General features: G+C 41.0%; 1 protein-coding gene across 1 annotated transcript in view; it reads right to left on the bottom strand.

Annotated features, from left to right (window-relative positions):
* PTPRE (protein tyrosine phosphatase receptor type E) overlaps positions 1–10,933 on the bottom strand; it is a 223,733-nt gene extending 212,800 nt beyond the window's left edge. Inside the window, exon 1 of the mRNA XM_067533350.1 lies at positions 10,879–10,933. The gene's annotated coding sequence lies outside the window, so the exon portion shown is untranslated. The remainder of the gene's footprint in view (positions 1–10,878) is intronic.
* Between the last annotated feature and the right edge of the window lie 6,867 nt (positions 10,934–17,800).

The following is a 17,800-nucleotide window of genomic DNA, read 5'->3' as shown; positions in this document are numbered from 1 at the left end:
AACACTCTAACTCAAGTCTGTCTACCTGAGCTGGGGATCACTTCCAGCTGCAGTGTTGAGACACTCCACGTCAGCAGGGCTGGCTCTGCACTTGGTGGAGAGGCCTCCTAAACCAAAAAGATATTTCCCAGGGTGGGGGTTTTTGCAGCTCCTTGGCAATGGCTCATTTGTATGCAAAGGGGCAGATCACTGAAGAATTGGGCCCACAGTCACTAGAGTTCTTAACATTCCATACACAACAATAATTCTTACTGTTATTCATGATAGCTGCTGTTGCAAACAGCTGAAAAACATAAATAGGACAAATTTATCTCAGATTTTATCTTTTCTTATTTAATCTGCAAATATCTCTGAATAGAAATACGTGGTTCTGAGGTGAGGGGAGCAATACATCTGTGGGACTATGCCTGCTTTGTGTTTGGACAGAGCCAGTTCAGTGGAGTTCTGATCTTGAGACCTTTAGAGCTACAGCATTGTAAATAGAACAATTATTCTGTGTCCCATTTAACCCTCCCCCCCCCAAAAAAAAAAAAAAAAAAAAGCCAGACTGATTTTACACTTTTATATTATAGTACCATATGCTCGCTCACAACTGTTAGTGGACAGAGATAATGAATGTGCAAATGATAACCAGAGAAGGCATGGAAAGGAGGAATGCTGGCTACATGGCATACTTTTCCAATGTCCTGAAAAATTTCCCCAATAGAGAATTCTCAAGGATCCAGATCCGCAGGCTGAGACCCAGGGCACATCAGTCTCTGTGACGTGCTACCTTGCCCCAAAGCACAGAATGCTAATGAACATTGATTATGTTGCCCCAGCAAGGAGAGTTCTGGAAACAGCACCATGGCAGCTCGGCTACTGCTCTCAAGGGCCATGGACATGAGGAAGGGTGAATGGTAGTGATGAGGCACATGGTGTCCAGAGATGTCTTATGTCCTCTGACAGTTCTCCCAGAATTTTCAGTTAGGGCACTTTGCTATTCCCTCTGTGGAAGAGAAGGTAAACTCAGAGACACAGACACCCTTGCTATTTTGCAACACTTGTGCATACCACCAGCCCCCCTTTGTAGTATATTATCAATGGATTTATTAAAAGAAAAAACAAAATGCAAAGAAAACTGTGTATCTGAAAGTCCGCAGCCACAATCACCACCTCTGTTCTACAAAAATAATCTCCAAAGACTCTGTGCACTGAACACAAAATATTACTGTAGACCAGATGATATCAACAGTGAAATCATTACACCTTCAGAAAGTAAAATGAATTCAAAATAACACTACATGTATGCCTTTAAAATACACTGCAGTGCTACAATAACAACCAAAAGCAAAAATAAATCCTGTTAATGCATAAAACTATTTTACAGGGGGTGAGCACAATCTTTCAGTAAATTGTCTCTGCCAGAGCTCTCCTAATCCTAAACCTGCATAAACCAACCATCACTTAAAAGAAACAATTCTGCTTATAAAGTGCCACCCATTAAAAAAGCAGCAGGATCTCTTTGAGCAATTTGTAGGATCGCCAGTACCTACACATTCATCTTTAGTAGGACACATGCAGCATTCATGGTACTCCTGCAGATGCTTCCAAGAGCTCCCCCCTCATATTTTAATGAATACTACTATCTAATCATGTTTTCTGTGCACTCTTACCTGTGTTCTTTTTTTGCAAAAAGGATTTACATGAAAATTCCATCTTAATTTCCTCAAGCGTTCAGTTGCTCTTGCTGCTCACTCTCTCTTTGGAGTTGATCCTTGTCCTTCTGATGAGAATTAACTAAGGTCTCTTCAGCCTGTCTATACTGATTGTCCAGGTGGAAGTGACATAGTATATGTCTATCTTGGGTGGAAAAACGATGGAGGTGGGACATGGAAGGAATTATCATCAGTGCCCTATGCTCAGACTTATGTTCCCCTCTACCATTAAAATAATTTCAAGTCCCAGGCCATGAGCAACATTTGATTGCAACCACATGCATTTTGCACGGTCATTTCATTGATTCATTGCTTTGTACTGCTTTTTGGGATACCCTGAATTGTATTTAAATGCTATAATTGCTGTTCAAGTTTTAAAATAGTTGCTGCAAAACTGATTACATCATCAAAAAGGATAACTTCAGGTAACAGAAGAAACAGATGAGTACTTTCAAAACAAAGATTCTGTTTTCATACAAATGTATGTAGTAGCTACCTTCAAACAAGTGAAGAAAATAAATGAGGATAAAATATAAAGTATTTAGTGCATGTGTGTAATCAAGCATCTCCCATAAAAAGTTTCGTTTCTGTTTTTTTTAAAAACAGCCACTGTCTCTGGGATCCCCTAAAGAATTACCCATCCTAGTGTCATGGTAACAAGGTCCTAGGGGGCCAATTTCCTAGGCACACATATTGGCTATCAATATAAAAGAAAAAATAAGCTTGCAATTGCATCTTTAAAGTGAAGTACAGCAAAAGCAAAGGAGTTTTTTAAATAGAAACCCTTTCCATAATAATAAACCCATAAAGGACACCAGGTGTTCTTGAGGCTGTTTCTGAAAAACAGACTAAAGATGTAAATCTGGTGCTGAAAGAACAGTGGAGTAATGTCTTAGCTTATCTCTGAAAACTTGAGTTAAAATTTCCTTTGTTCACTCAATGACACTTTATTATACAGCTACAGTTAATATATACAATTATTTATTAGGTTTAAGGGTTTGGTCTAGATGGCAAAGCTATACTGGTATACGGTTGGGTGTGAATTTAAATCACTATAATTTTATCAGTATAACTCCCCCATGTGAACACTCAAACTGAAAAGCAGCACTGTTGCAATGGGCTATCTTATGTCACTTTGGAAGTGGTTTAAACTAAGCCAAAAAAAAAACCAAAAACCCACTATGTTTATTCTGGAATAAGAGTTGCCAAAGGGGGGAATTATATCATTAAACTTAACAGTTACAACAGTATAATTTTTATCTGTGTAACTGAAAAACTTTCTAGTGTAGACAAGCCTTAAGATGCACCTATTGATAACTTCTACTACTACTATTACTACCGACAACAAAATATGTAAATAAAAAGAGTTAAGATTAAGAGTGTTTCAATTAAGTCAAATTAAATATTCAAATACTACAGTGGTTTCTTTACAAAAATTCTAATGTTAATTTTTTTAAATGCATAGAATATCTGGAAATTGAACAGTTCAGGGATACAGCTTGTTCCTCACTACCACATAACCCATTGTTCAATCTCAATATCCTAAAATTTGCATTAAAAATAAACAAAACAGACACAAAGGTCAAAATAAATTACTAAATTATGGAGTGTGCCCCTTCAAGAGAAAATGAGGTTTTGTAATCTTTGAGTATTTTGTTATTTTGATATCTATGTGTACTTTTGCAAATTTCAGAAGACAACATGAATTTCAGGTAGGTAGTGCTTAAATCAAATGGACTGAGTCAGTGATGAAGGTTTTATATGGCAGCAGGATGTATTTCTTAATTGTTCATTTCCAGACATTCTAAAATTTGTTTGTTCAAGAGGATGTATAATTTTTGTACGGTGTCAGCTGGACTCCACTGAAACACACTTTCAACCTCCACTCATTTATTAACAATGAGTTTTGTTTGCAAAATCCCAAGACAGTAGTCTCCTGTGATTGGATCCAGCCACTGAATTCCATGTGTCTCTAAATCTCTTTGGATCCGGGTAGTGACTGATCACTATCCCTATCTCACTCTCGCAAGCACACCCGCAGATACAGGCCTCAGGTCTGACACCCTTCTTAGGCAGTGGAACCCTGCAGTTTAACTACGTAGACCCTGGAATCAGTTCCTCAGACCTCCCAAGCCCTAGGTGCTTCAACATGTTCCCCCCTACAGTGCACCTGGCAATGGTTTTCTAATTGCACCTTTTAGGGATCACATGACAGAGAAGCGAGGAAACATGTATAACAGCAAAAGAACCTCTTACACACATAAAGAGACCTTAAAAAGTACAAAAGAGTTCAGAACAAGGAGAAAACAAACACTTGAATGCAATCCCCTTCTATCATATCTTACATCTCTGGGTTTGGTCCAACTCCTTAGGCCAGGCAGCCCTTCTAGTTTTAATGATTCTGGAGGCAGAATGGCCCTCCTCCACAGAGACAGCATTCCTCTCTTAAAAATAGACTCGGTCACCTTTTCTGCCCATGGGCTTTTGCTGTGAAATTTTTCCAGGCTCTGACCCCAACCTACCCTTCAGCTACTGGGCAGAGAGTTGCTCAGGTCAATGGCCCTGCCTTGCTGGTAGAAAACTCATTGTTCCACTACAGTAGATCTATTCAATGTTGATGGCCCTTGCTTGCTCTATCACAGTTTCCCACACTGTCTCTCCACTAGATGTCAAGTCCCTGATACTACAAAATGGATTTTCTAAGCCACAATGAAGGTTACATTAAAAATGGAATTTGAAAGACAACCTGGAGTTCACAAAACCAAAATGGAATTCATAATCTGACACAGACATCTCTCTCAGTAGGTCATAATGTGATCACACACCATCTTCCCCACAGAGCCTCTAACTCACTCACTGCACAGGATGGAGTGGCCTCAGTGAACAAGGTAACTGATAAATATTCCTTTTTAAGCTCATTGTTCAATGCATCTCATTTGCCGCACACCATTCCATTTCTGCACTGAATAAAAATAGTCCTTCCCACCCTCTTGGCCTGTCTCTGGTTCTCATCATTGTAGTACAACCATCTCAGAAACCTGGATTAATTTATTCTCTCAACACCCACCTGAGGGCAGAGATACTATTAGCAATTTACAGACATAGAACTAAGGAACAGAAAGCCCGTCAAGTCAAAGATCACAGGAAGTCTTTGGCAGAGGCAGAAACAGAACCCAGATCTCCTAGGTACCTGACCTCTGCACCAAACACAGGCCAAGTCATCCTCCCCAGTAAATGCACAACTCATCCTCAACCACTGTTCAACACACAATTTCTGTAGAAAGTGAGAAAAAGCTAACTATTGACACCAGCATCATTTGACAATATACAACTAGTGCAGTGAATAAAGCAGGATGAGGATGTGAACCCTAAACCAATTTGCTGAACAAACTTGCCTCATTCACTGACGAACACATACATCATATAAGGCAGGGGTTCTATAGACCACAGGGCTAGCGTTTTATAGTTCAAACTGTTCCCAATTAATATTCATTCTCTTTTAGGAGAACAAGAACAATAGCCACAAATCTCAGAATCCACACAAGCTGTTCCTCTAACATCTCCAGGCCCGATTCTGCAATCAAACTCTTCTTGAGTAAAAGGGTACACCTTGGGGGTATCTGACTGCAAGATTACAGCTTGGTCATCAATCTGCTGCAACATAGAAGTGTGGTCTCAATTCAGGCCACATTTAGTAAGGAAGAGAAGGAAGTAATAAAGACTATCAAACCCCAGAGACCCCCTAAACACAATTGTGGGTTTTTCCCCTTACTTCCAACAACTTCAGCACCCCGCTACAACTCTGACACTTGGTTTCACTTTGACAGCAGGTTCCATAATCTAGAAGGCAGGAAGAGAAAAGGCATAGCAAAAAGGACACAAAGTAGGACAACTGCCAACTGAAATAGCAAGTAGGCAAACAAAGATGGACAGGAGTTCCAGCAGTTTTAACTGAGATCATAGCTCAAGACACAGAGGATGAAAGCCGGGACTTAAAAAAAAAAAAAAAAAAAAAAAAGGACCCACACACCCCCCCCGAACAGCATAAAAATAGCAATCATCATCTTGCATCTGCACTTCTTAGGTTCTAAATAAATTACTGCCGTTCAGTCATAAATCACACTAAAGAAGATTTCTGTGTTGCTCAAAAGCTAGCCTCTTTCATCAACAGAAGTTGGTCCAATAAAAGATATTACCTTACACACCTTGTGTCTCTAATATCCTGGGACCAACATAGCTACCACAACATTGGTAGGTAAGGATCTCTGCGGGTTTTGGTTGTTTTTTTTTAAAAAAGGTGCCCAATGCACTGAAAATTAGACAAAAATTAGACTATAAGCCTTTTAACACGTGAAAACAATTTAAAAGAGGATATGAAGTATGTTCATGTACACGGGAGAGGAATACTCTTACACTTATAGGCTATAATGGGATACAGAGTCAAAAGTCAATGGGGGCCACCCACAGATGTGAAGTTAAGCACTTAAGTAACTCTTTGGTCCCTAACCAGATAACATGATAATAAAGACAAAAAGAAGTAGAAGAGTGCAGCAGAAATCTTACCCCCATCGCATTCCCCTCCCTTTTAATTTTTAAATCTTTTTCTATTTAATTCCCTTTCACCCATCCCTGTTGAGAACCCTCACCTTTCCTTTCCCATTCTGAACCAGCTTAGCTCTGGCATCTTTGCTACTCCCCCGCCCTTGATCTCACTCTGCCACTTCTTGCCCACCTCACCCATCATTCTTCTCCTGGCCCAAATGCCATTACACTATCATTGGGTTACTCAGCAAATAACAAAAACAACACTGGCTGCCCAGGGAATCCAAAGAAAATATCAACAGGAAAGAGGACTGTCCCTCCCTGAGTGGCCTTTCCCCTGGTCAGAGTCTTTCCCAGGATTGCTGTTCCAGCCCCACCATTAGCGGAGGAAGGGAATAGGGGCTGCTGCAGCTGGGAAGAAATGTATAAATGTCTTTCTTCACCCAACCTTAAAGTATCAGAACCTATAAGCTTTGATTTATTATTTTTCTACCCAAACATATGACAGACTTAATCTGTTACTTGCCAAAGAGAGCTCCCATCTATGTAAATAAAAATGTACTACACAATGACATTTCAATCTTTCAATTGAATGCAATTAAACTGGCATCAGCAGTTAAGGTCAAGTTCCCCATTCTTAATTTTGAGCAGTCACTAATTATAGTGCATATAGAAACTAAAATCTATTCAAATAATATAATGGTTTTTATTACCAATTTCTTCCCATTCTATGTTTCAGGTTTCCTCATAAGGCTTCCAAATGATTTCTTAAAACAGATTTGTCTTCTACATCGCTGCCATTTATCTAAGCTCAGAGCCTATGTGAAATAAATGTCCAGACTGTGGATCAGTCTGAGAGTTACAACCTAAGGTCAAACCTAAGGTCATTGCATAATGAACCAGAAATCTATACAGTAAAGGAGCTACACCTATTGGCATTTAAGAAATTCACACTTTTTAAAAACACACTTATCCAGATACATGACAAACAGAAATTACCATCCCGCACCAAATTTGGTGTCCAGTATCCTGTCTATTAAGGTCCCTAAAAACAGATGTGTAAGGAATCACACAGTGGTAATTATTAGAGATGGTCAAATATAGTAGATTGGGAAAAAAAATTGAACATAAAAATGAGATTCTCTTGGAAACAAAATATTGTTTTGTTTTGAAATTTCCTTTCAATTTTTCAAAAAAAGAAAACTGAAAACAAAAACTGATTTTTTGTAAAATCTAAAAACAAAAATCCAGAAAATTTCCAAAAACACAACCTGAAGTTGTTCATTTCTCTCAACAATTTTTATGGAACATACTATCCATTTTCTAATCAGTTCTAGAAATTACACATCTCCATACCGTTATGCATTTTAATTTCAAGAGAGTGTTCATCACGAACTAAGCACAAACAGAGCTGGTGAGTTCTGCAAAGGGATGTTGCAGAGGGTGCATTTGACAGGGATTCCATGGGTGATCCAGTCAACAGTGAATTACAATGTTCAGTATGATGTCAGATCAGAGGGCACTGGGGACTGCTGAAAATGGGATTTTGGAGATGAAAAGCACTGTGTCAGTGTAACAGGCTGGCAGCATTTGCCTGAAAACCACATAATGTTAGCAGTTAATGATCCTGCTGGAAAATGTGTGTTTTGCTGACTCACTGTTGCAGGAAGCTTAGTTTACTCCAGCCACTTATAAGGAGTCGAAGTGGTTCTCTCCAGAAAAAAGGAGTTGGAGTGTGGGCTGAGCAGTTCTCAAAGAGGAACACTGGGAGCAGCCATGTCTGGGGAAATGGCTTGAGCTGCATTTTGGATAGTTTCATTTTGCATAAAACGAAAATTCAGGAAGAAGTTTTGACCCTCTTACAAGTTGTGTGACCAATGTATGGTGCAGGTTTGGGAAGCCACTCACTTACAAGAAATTATTATGTAATATGTTTTGGAAGATGTCTAGAACTCTTGTTAAGCACAATAAAAATCAAACTAAGTCAAACAAACATGAAAACAAAGCAAGAATGGGAACATATAGAAGAGAAAGAGGAAAAGATTATTTTAAACGATGCTACCCCTATCCCAGAGAGAACAGATATTTTTTATATGCTACAAATTTTTTGCCCTATGTAAGTGGGCTCAATACATTGTTTAAAGACTGCATATAACCCATGTGAGAAATCCTTTTAGGCAAAAGCCTCATAAAAGCACAGAATACATGAAAAATCCTCTTATCCTCTCTTTTCAAAGTAGAAACTTAGAAATGAGCCCAACTAAAAGACCCATACTTAGACAGCTCTAAACTTTGGGGGGGAAGTTGAAAACTGGATGCCAGTTTTGAACCTCAGGCCTGTCACTACTGACACGCACACATCAAAAGCTGTGGATTACCATATACCTATCTAACGGGCATTGTGAGGCTTAAACAATGAAGGTTTATTAAATGTTATGAGAGCCTTGAATTAAAGATACTATGTTGTTCATTCCCTGTATACCTTAGAAACTCAGATGAGCTAACAGTGCCCAGAATTGTACATCTAGCGAAGAGTTGGCACTAGTCATAAACAGACTAAGCAATTGCTTACGGCCCTGAGCAGCTCAAGGGGGGCTCCATTCACTTTCTATTATGTGCTGGAGGGGGCAAAAATATTCCTACTTAGGACCCCTAACAGGTTAGCACTTCCCCTTGGCCAAGGCAGGGCACTGCCAGTAAAAACTCCAGATATCACAGTATCAGTTGCGTTAAACTAGATGGACAGACTCTGGAATTTGTTCCCTCCTTGGGTCTGAGATTGTTCATCTTCAGGATATGCTGCAAAGACTGTTGATTCAACCAGTTTTCTTTCTGCGGGGGAGACATTGTGGAAGTTCAGGATGCTGTAGATCAGGGTGGACAAAGAAAGAGCATGTGGCTTTTTTACCATTAAGGCGCGGCTCACGGAGCCCTCTATGCCTCCCCCATTCTCCGCCTACCAGACTCAGGTGGAGAGCTCAAACCTTCTGCTCTGTGGCAGGGTGGTGGGGCTAGAGGATTCTGCCCAGAGGGGGGCAGGGTCAGTAAGTTTGGCCATCTCTGCCCCAGATGACTTTCAACCGTTAGCACTTCATTACAGATTTCAATAACACACACACCACCACTAACATTAACCCAGAATTGATTTAAATTCTCTCACACACAAGCAGACTAAAGAGCAGACAGCATTATACAGTGAATCCTCTCTTCAGCCATCACTCCTACACCTTGAGTTTCCCAAATCCAGTGGCAAGTGCATTATTGTTCAGAGACCAACAGGGCAAAACAACCACTGTAAAAATAATAATAAAAAAATCCTATTTCATGAATAGTTAAGACAATAAATATGATCAGAGTGTACCCTATTGAGCAGTAATTTTATGACAGATTTCAGTGGTGCCGAGAGCCAGACTACATAAGCCGTAGGGCAGAAGTATCTGCATAAAGGATGATTCTGATAAATATAAATCATTTCTGTATTTCATTTTTAAAATAGTGAAAGCTACATTAATCGCCTTCAGTTCAAAGTGACAGCCAGGTTGGTAAGTGCTTATCCAGGCATCAAAAATGAATGAAAAAGGGAGCATAACACTTATTTTTTTAAATGACAAAACACCATTTTGCTGTTGTTTAAATACCTGAAAGGCACCCAGTTCAGTTAACCCTCATATTACCCCCCTGCCCCCAATACTACACAGCACTCCCCACAAACACAAATATTATGTATTATCCTCTCAAAAGAGAATAGAGACTGCTGCCTGAACAGGTAGGGGGGTATTGCACCACAAAGCTGCCTTCCCCACATCACACCTAAGCTGATGCCTGTGAAGTGCCTGTAAAGCTCAGCACCCCTGTAAGCGTTAACTAAAATGTTCAGTACTTGACCCCAGAGACAGCATCTGCCTTCTAAAAAACGGAGGGTGAAACCCTGGCTTCCCTGAAGTCCAGGGGAGGTGTGCCATGGACTTCAGTGGAGCCAGGATTTCACCCTGGGGGGTTTCAGCCTCCTTGGCGGCGGCGGCAGGGACTGGAAAGGGAGAACGAAACGCACTCTCCAGGTACAGTCGTTCGCCCAAGGGTGGCCCGTTGCCGGTGCTGGTCCCCGAGGAGCGGCACTAACCATTTCCAACCGCAACGACCGCGGCTGAAGCGCGCGGCGAGCCGGGGAGCCCGGGGATTTCAGCGGCGCGTGCCGCTCGATGGCTGCAGCAGGGCCGCGGTGACAGCCCCGACACCCGGGACAAGTTGGCTTCAGACTTTGCCGAGGTCACCGCCACGCCAGCGTCTCGCTCTCCGCGGCACGGAGCAACCGCGCAGCTCTCACGGCCCCCCCGGTCCCTGGGTGCAGCTGCACGGAGCGAGCGGACAGGCAGGGGCAGCCCCTCAGCTCACCCCGCGCTGGCACGGACAGGCCGTCTGCACCGAGCGGCGATGCCAGCTGGGCCAGGGCGGCTCCGCAGCTGATGCTGCGGCCCGGCCCCCCCAGTGGCCGCCCTGGATTCGGTCCCCTCTCCGCCACGGCTCCGGGCTGGAGAAATGCACCAGGACTGGCTCTGCCGGGGGCTGCAGCAGCCCCATGCCTAGCTGGGCGGGCGCGCCCCGCCCGGCCCCACTGCCTGCCGCGCAGCGCCTCTCTTACCTCGGTGGGGCTCGCCCAGCTCGGCCCTGCCGCCGCCAACGAGCAGAGGCAGCGGCGCACGGCCGCCCCGGTGCAGCAGGCGGGGGACGCCCTGGCATTCACCCTGCAGCTGTCTGCCGGAGAGCAGCAAACCGCCGCCGCTCGCCGCCTCCCCGGCGCGTTCTGAGGCGGTGTCAGCCGGGGAGCCGCCTGCTGTTCACCCGCGGAACCGCAGCCCCGGCTACCGCCAGCCCCGGGAACCCAGCCCTACTAGCGCGCCGGCCGGGAGAGGCTGGGCTGGGACCAGCACTTGCGGGGAGTGGACCGGAGAGCAGTAGGGTAGCCTTGCCCCGAAGGAAGAAAGCAGCTGAGGCAGAGATTGGCGTGGAGGACAGCGCCGCTAAGGGGAGAGAAGAAGTGGGGAGAAATCCACAGGGGAGAGGGACTTATTTGGGGATGGTGGACTAGCCCCTGGGAAGAGGCGAATTACAGAGTCAGAATGAAGGAAAGAGGGTCAGATTTTAAATCTGGCCTCCCCTTCCTTGGTGGCAGAGTTTTGAACGGTTTGCACTAGTGGTGACATGTAGGCACCTGACTGCACCACCCACACTCCAGATAGCTACAGCTCTAAGCAGTTAGAGTCCAGTTAAGAAAAATTGTGTTCTAGTCTTGTCTCCTAACCGCCCTTCAGTTGCAGTATGGACAGGCCTGTCTACATTGGTCAGCTAGGCAGGTTTAGGCCTGATCCTACAATCATTTAATAGGAATGCCACTGCTGAGTTTTAAATAAATAAATGTCAGATTCAGAACTGTCCTTAGCCTATAAAATTGGACAGTTGGAAGTGTGCAGGAGCACCCTTCCACCGTTTCACCCAGACAGCTACAAATAACAAGCCTGAGAAAACCTGGACAATTGTGCACGCTGTAGCTTAAAATCAAACTTGGGGTACTTCTACCCCCAGTATTATGCTGTCTGATAGCCTCCAGAGGTACAGTTGACCTGGGGGCAAATCAGCAGTGAGGCAGTCCTGAGAGGCTGGACACTGATATCATCATGAACTAAAAAGGTGGCTACAGAAAAAAGAGCAATGAAGAGGTGCTGGCTCGAAAAAAAATGATGAGGGACAGAAAGCTTCTGTCTGGTACAGCTACGTTCTTTATCTGGTAAACAGGTACAGTTGTCCAAAATTATTAGGAATCAGTGATATAGAAAATATGGAAACTTCCAGACAGACTTTTTAGATAAATTCTAAAGAGCTTATATATCATGAGGGGAGGGTAGAGAAAAATAAATCTACAGTCAGCAATCAGAACACCTAGAGAGGACTACTGAATTAACTACGAAAGTATAGTAACGTTCACAGCTTCTAGTCTGACATCCTACCAGTGAAAGAAATATTAGCTCTAGGGTATAGGACTGTGAAAGAAATTTAGCTCAGCAGATAGAGCTAATTTTCTTAATAATAAAATAAAGGCTGAAGAAGTAAAACTAAAACACTGGATTACTAAAACCACATCTGACAACAAACTGAGCTGATTCCTTTTTTTACTATGTGAGATGATATTTAAAAATGTATTGTACATGCATGCAGAAGTGCATTCAAAACCAAATTACCAAAAGCTATCAATATGATATTGTCCAATATAACTCAGAAAACTGAAAAGATGAATGCTGTAGTAAAAATAATAGAATAGAATAATAGTATGATCAACCCAGTTCAGAACCAACATGTAACCTTTGTTTGTCCATCTCACAGTCCACTGGACATCTGTCTTTTCCTATCTATCAATCACAAATCAAATGGATTCTCAGAAAGGTCAGCACTTTGGCAATAGTCTTACTTCTTCCAATTTGCTTGAGGAACTACAAGACCTCTGATAGATTTCCGGTAGAAACTGTTATCTACATTTCTTGTTTCTCACTGTGGAAATAATAGTGCTAAAGGAGAAGTGGTGGAAACTTTCTTGCAGCTTCTTTGCTTAATCTTTCTTATGAAAAATACTCTTCATTTGCATTACAATTATATAGAAACCTATAATAAATAATAAAATGCAACATTAAAGCACAGGTCATTTATTTGAAACAATTCAGCATGATAATTTATCCTACCATATTTTAGCAGCTAAAGTAAAAAAGAATCCTCTTTTCTAATTGCTGCACTGCCTGTTAGAATACGAGAAAGCAATGCATAATTATAGCTTTGAGAAGGAATATCCATTGTCTCCATAATGGACATTAGTGAGAATATTTATATAACATCTTTCACCCAGAGAAAGCTCTCAAAGTACTTTACAAAGTTTACATACTTTTTCTGTTTTACTTAGAAATTAATATAAGGTGTGATTTATAAGGTGACACAAGTGTATGTGGCACTTTACAGACATTAGAAAACAAGATGTAAACCTCTCGACAAATTAACAAAATCAGACATAGCGCAACAGACAATAAAAACTCATGGCATGCATCTCATTAGTTCCAACATACATTCGGCCTTTTTAAAGAATATATAGTCAAAACAAAAGATTGGGAGCAAATAACACCAAAATGGAAGATACATGAATGAAGCGATTCAACTTTCCAGCTGGATAAGTGTTTCAAAAATGGGTGCCTAAAATTATAGGTGACTAGATACATAATTAGGCATTTACATATGAAGACGTGTAGAGCCATGTAATAAATGAATCTTTGGTCAGATCACCTGCTCTCTCCCCCCAGAACTTTTTCTAAAAACCCAAAACCCTGAACAACTTCAAAGCCATAAAAGTAATTAACTTGCCAGAGAAATGTATGTCCTTCTTCCCTCAAGTGAAGAACTCTCCCTCCCTACCCCTTGTCATAAACTAAACCTGCCCATGTCTCAGGGCTGGCAAGATTCAATCCCTGGGCCAGTGCCAGCTTTCCTATACCCAAAATTGCTGTAATTTTAATTTTAAAATGACATTTTGGGGTAGAGAAAAAAAGATAACCTATAAACATGCCCTAAGGTTTTATGGCTTCCTCTAGGATTTGTATAGTTGGATGCTGGTAACCAAGGCTTTCAAGACTAAGAGATATGAAAAAAGATATCCCAATACACATTTTTAATGTCAAAGGCATTCCCAAAATAGTGTTTCTAGTTAACTTATGTGGCATATATAGCATACATGATGATGTGGTGTGCTGTAAAGGTTTAATAGTATTCTTATGGGATCACTTGAATAAATCATTTGATATCATGCCAATAAATCTTTGTAATCACACTAATGAAATCTTTATACTACACCGTATATTCTCTAAATCCATATCCTATATATACATGCTGTAAGCAACCCAATTTTCTTCCTTCAAATCCCTTTTTAAACATATATATTCAATCACTTCACCTGTCTCTGAAACACAGCAACTTAAGAGCTTCTACTGCTAAACTCTGCATGTACCACAGCATCTTTAATGATGGCTGATGATCAGGATCTCTGTTTTAGTTAGTGCCATAACTATAACTGTAGTCACCCTTAGCAGCAGATTTTGTCCCTTGGGGGTTGGTCCTGCTCTCCACTCTGGGCTTTGCAACCTGATGCACGGGGTAACAGTGCCACTCAAGTATGGCCTGTCCACCCCTGTAGGGACGGAGATGGAGGGGCTGATGGGTCAAACCTGACAAGTGCTGCGATTCTGGGCACAAGGTCATAATGCCACTTGGTTTGCGGGCCTAATCAAATGTGTTTTTAGTTATTTCCAAGATTTCACAGAATTCATTCAAATTCACAATTTCTGTGGTCACCATGACCTGCATGACAAAATCATACTCCTTACTAGAACATATCTCAAGGTCAAATATTGTTGCAATACAATGTCAGAGAATTTCAATTTTGGTCACAGGCTCTTTGAATGAGTTAATAGCAATATGTCTTCTGACTCTACCACAATGGATCAGGTCAGTCTGTTATTCTTTTTTAAACATCTGCCCCTTTCAAAGTCTCATTAATAATGAGTATAACGTGGTTTCCTTTTAAAAGTATGGAGATAGGTTGGATGTTCAATTCTTTGTGACAGACATATGATAGATGTGCTGCTTCTTGTCCCCATATTTTGAAATATCAGAACTGTTCAAAAGGTAGAAAGCATGAGACTCAAACTATGGAGCTGGTTTCATATCTTGTCTTATTCTGACAGATTTCACATGGGAACTAATAGCAGACATTTTTGTTTCTCACCATGGAACTAATAAATCTTTTGAAGCACTCAATTTCACTGCTGCCTCCTGTGTCACTTGGTTATTAGAGTGAACAGGCATCAAGTTTTCCTATTTATCACAGTAGATAGGTTCTCCCCGCCCCCTTGAATTACCTAGTGGTGCAAATAATGGAGCAAACTCATTCCTGGTATATCTCCATTAGTTTCAATGGACCAGAAATTAATTTAGTCCTGATGACTCCCTGCTGGAGAGGTGAATGATCTAGCTACTGCCAATAGCTAAAATGACTTTATTGAGCTCACCACTTAAGTACGTTTTTCAGTATATTCCAATAATTACAATGGCTGGTAATAGAAGAAATGTATTAAAACAATAATATATTAAAATAATCCACAGGTGTCAGCACTCACTTGTAAGACAGGCTTTGAAAAGAGTGGATTTACGAAGCATATACATTAGTTTATATTTTGCAGTATATCAATTTCATCCTCAAGTTTTCTCTTGCGGCTTCAAAAAATTTGAATTTTTTTAAAATGTATATCTCTGTTAGAGCCTCTTCTAAAGAAATAATCCTCAGTCTGTGGCTCCTTGAGATGCTGCATACAGCTCTCATAGAGTCCACATCTCAGGCATGAGTCTGATCTCAGGAACAGTCTGATCCTGAGTCTGATCTCAGGAACCATGGTATGAAATACAAGACACCATTTTGAGTGATTATTTTTTTCTGTCTCTCTGACAGAGGAATGAGGGGTGGAATTGAAGAAGGGAAACCAATGTCCGAGCTAAACAATTGATAGAAATATAGAAATGCACACCAGGTTTTAACTGAAAAGATTCAAGGATGGTCTCTTGAAAAATTAATATTTAAAATTATTTTTCCAATACAATACTAGTTTGTTCTTTAAGAGAGATCAAAGCAATAGAAGGATAAAAATAGAATGCTTAATAGCATAAATCCATTGCATATCAGCATAGGTCTGAAGCTAATTGCATAATCCCTGTCACCACAAACAACCAGAGGAATTTCATTGTGCTGATTTCTAATCCCTCTCATAATTCAATTCTAAAAAAACCCCTCTGAATAATTATTTCAATAAATTTGCAGGTTTTACTGATCTGAAAATTCTCATGTAATCTCCCAAATTGCGACAGAATTGATAAGATTTTCTTTATCAGATTTTTTCCCCAGTTCTCAGTATTTCTACCTTAACCATGGACGGTCACTTCCTCCAAGTAGATGTGGTATATTTTAGAATTAGTAGTGCAGTATCAGTAATCCTCATCCTTCAAGATTACGAATACATCCAGCAAGGTGCTGAATGCCTATGGAAGTCAATGGGAGTTCAGGGTTCTAGGCACCTTGCAATGTCAGGGCCTTAATGATTAAATCATATGTGTCCACCCAGAATGAACAAGACTTTCAGGAAGTCTTGCATTTGAAAATGAAAGGGCCTAAGGCCTTGAACCTGAGGTACAGCAGCAACACAGGCATAGAGAATAAAGAAAACGGGACTACTCAGCTAAACAGAATTCTGAACAATCCCCCTCTTCCCCCCCGCACACGCACACACAATCTCTTTAAACAGTGAATTGTTTTGAAATACTGTTTTTAACTGAAATTGGCATTTCTGAAACTGCTAGTGGGATGGTTAATCACCACTAAAAACACTGTTCTTCTGATAGTTAAAATAATATTACAAACACGCAGGAATTGTTTTACAGTCACTTAGCCTTGAGTTTATCCTCTCTTGGGAGTCCCTGCTGCTGATAAACACAGATGCTGTCATTTGTCTGGAAGACAACCTTTACCAGCATCTTGGTGCCTTGTGTGATATGGAGTGGAGTGGGAGATAAGACCTCTATACTTTGGGTGCAGCATACAGAGTTTGTGAGAGGGTTTTTGTTTGTTTTTGATAGAATGTGGTTCTAGTGTAAAGGGGAAAGGAAAATAAAACCGTAAATATACATGAACAGTAAATATGTATGAAATATTCTCAAATGTAAAAGGGCTTTTGGACACGCTAAAGAAAGCAGCCTAGAGCCTTTCAGCATTAATCCAATCTATAAGACGAGTCTTTGCTTTGGACAATTACCCCAAACAAACTCCAAGGGTGAAATCCTGATCCTATTGAAGTAAATTGTATTTTTGCTGTTGACTTAATTGGGGCCAAGATTTCAGCCCTAGCGCAGAGAGTAACCATAAGCATTAGGTTTTAAACAAGAGAAGGGGAACAAAAAAGGAAGAACAGTATTAAGGTGGCTATATTTGAATGCTGCTGAGATCAATCTAATCTTAGCTTGTTTTCTTAAAGGGTTATAAGTAATTCCAAAATAAACCAGGCTTCCAATGCACTAGGGAATGCAGAAGAACAAACTGGGCAAATGATGATCATATTTTACTGGCCTGCATATTGAAAGTAAATTAATTTCAAAACTAGCTGTACAAGTGTTTGTAGAAATTTAATTTTACTATTTAATGCATGAATATTCCTGCCAGAAATGCTTGGGCTGTCTTTCAGTCAGGACCAGGAGAAGAGGCAGGTAAGACTGGTAAGTAATCTGGAAAGATAGTTGTCCTATATCCATATAAAAAAGGCTTTCTGACAACCTGATAGACCCAGGAGTGTGCTTCCCCGACAGAAGAGGAGTGGGCAAGTAGGCCTCAAACAGGGATCTTCATTCCAGTGCCTCAGAGCTCTGCTTGGTGGGAGAATGCTCCCTGCAGCACCACTTTTCAAGGTTAGGTGGGGGAGGGGTGGCCCAAACAT

The sequence above is a fragment of the Emydura macquarii genome, unplaced genomic scaffold (genome assembly GCF_026122565.2).
Source record: "Emydura macquarii macquarii isolate MOO-44397 ecotype Brisbane River unplaced genomic scaffold, CSIRO-AGI_Emac_v2 contig_3343, whole genome shotgun sequence".
Lineage (NCBI taxonomy): Eukaryota > Metazoa > Chordata > Testudines > Chelidae > Emydura > Emydura macquarii.
This window is presented reverse-complemented; position numbering and strand designations above follow the sequence as displayed.